This window comes from Sciurus carolinensis, chromosome 4 (genome assembly GCF_902686445.1).
Source record: "Sciurus carolinensis chromosome 4, mSciCar1.2, whole genome shotgun sequence".
NCBI lineage: Eukaryota > Metazoa > Chordata > Mammalia > Rodentia > Sciuridae > Sciurus > Sciurus carolinensis.
The window spans coordinates 130849887-130851829 of NC_062216.1; the positions used below are offsets into that span (position 1 = coordinate 130849887).

General features: G+C 43.2%; 1 pseudogene; it reads right to left on the reverse strand.

The window, feature by feature from the left end:
* Nucleotides 1-1154: 1154 nt before the first annotated feature.
* LOC124981946 (39S ribosomal protein L14, mitochondrial-like) lies at nt 1155-1588 on the reverse strand (annotated as a pseudogene).
* Nucleotides 1589-1943: the final 355 nt, after the last annotated feature.

The following is a 1943-nucleotide window of genomic DNA, read 5'->3' on the forward strand; positions in this document are numbered from 1 at the left end:
TCAAAAGTTTGAAGTCAGACTGGACAATTTAGTGAGAACCTGTCTTGAAATAATTTTTTAAAAAAGAATTGGGGTGTATCTCAGTGGTAGAGCATTCCTGGGTCCCATCCCCAGTACCAATAAATAAATAAAACTGCTAAAGTGACATTTTCATAAAAAAAATTAAAAAGTCCTTATCCACCCTCAGAGAGAGAGAGAGAGAGAGAGAGAGAGAGAGAGAGAGAGAGAGAGAGATGATGGTGGCTTTGACCTAGTGATAGTGGCAGAAGTGGTGAGACATTGTCAGGTTCTGAAGGTACTGAAAAGGAAAATCTAATAGGATATACAAATGCATTGGGCATGAAATTTTAGGAAGAGAAAGGAGGTAAGCAAGACTACAGTAGTTTGACCTTGTATATCTAGTGAATCATGGTGATGGTTTTAGAGATGGGAGAGACCAATGAAGGGAAATGTTTGAGGGAGAAAATAGAAATTTTGTTCAATTTATGCTGATTAGACTTTTCTGTGGAGATGTTGAGTTGGTAGTTAAATAAACAAGCCTGGAATTCAGGGTTAGGTCTGGATATACAAATTTGGAGACATTAACATTTGGGTGATATTTAAAACTGTAGGAATAAATGAAACCAGGTAAAGAGTGAGTTGTAAAGAGAAAATGCCTGAAAGGGGAACCTGGGAACCTCCACATTTAGAGATCAGATGGACAGGAAAAAGTACCAGAGGAATGGCCAGAGACAGAAGGAAGGTCAGAAAGGTATGGCTTCTCAAAAGTTAACTAAATACAGCCTTGGAGGAAGAAGGGCCCAGTGCATGTTCAAATACTGCTGGAGAGTCAAGTAGGAAGATGAGAGTTGGCGATTGGATTTCCTAATGTAAAGTTGATGGTGTCAATAAAAAAGAGGTGGGAGGTGGGAAAGTCTGATGGGAGAGGGTTTGAGGGGAAAAAATGAGAAAATAGAAACAGGTTTTAGACTATGGATTTTTATTATTTTTGAATCAATTAATTGTAATAAAAGGAAATATAAATGGGTCAAATTTTTTTAGCTTCTTTCTTCTCTCTCTCTTTCTTTCTTTCTTTTGAAACATACATGAAAGTGTTTATTCTCTCACAGGACACTGTGACCCAGCACAGCAGCCACGAGGCCCCTGGGCTCTGCTCACACCAAGTTCTGAGCGATGGCCAGCACCTTGGAATACTTGCCTTCCTTCTGGCGCAGGCGGCTGGGGATGGGTACTTTAATTCGGGTACAAGGTACCTGTTGTCCTCAATGAGGATCACATTGTTAGAGTCGAACCTGGGAGTCATTCGGGGGCCAGGCATGCGATGTCCCACAATGAACACCTTTTTCTTCTGTCCCCTGATGGCCAGCAGAATCCGGTCGCCCACCGTGCCCACCCCATTCTTGTTATAGACGTGGACGCACCGAGGAGGGCGATGGTACGGGGTGTTTCCCAGGCTGCTGTTGTCCATCACTCGCACCTGCGTCGTCTTCTGAATCGCACCAAGGCTCCGGGTGGTGCTGAAACAGCGCGGGCTGAAGGCTCTGCTTGGGTTGATGAAAGAGCCCCAGAGACCACTAAAGACAGCCATGGAAGCCCCGGACAGCAAATCAGCTCTCGCTGCCCCGGAATATCCCGCCGAGTCCCACTGGCCAAGCACCACCTTCCCCTGCGCCGCCTCTCCCCACGCACCTGCCCCTTTTTTTCTTTTTTGAGATGTGAAGTACATAAAGGTTTGCTGTTGTTTGTTTGGTGGTCAGTTTTTTAATGTGAAAGAAATAACATCACTGTAGGTATTCATTTTTAAAACATAAAACTTTATGATTAAGTCTTTGTTTTGGCTTCAGAGTTGGAATTATCTCATGTGGTGTGAAAGTAGAAGCCAGATTAATTAGGGAACTATTGTAAAAATACAGGGAAAATGTGACAGTAGTGATTTGGACTAC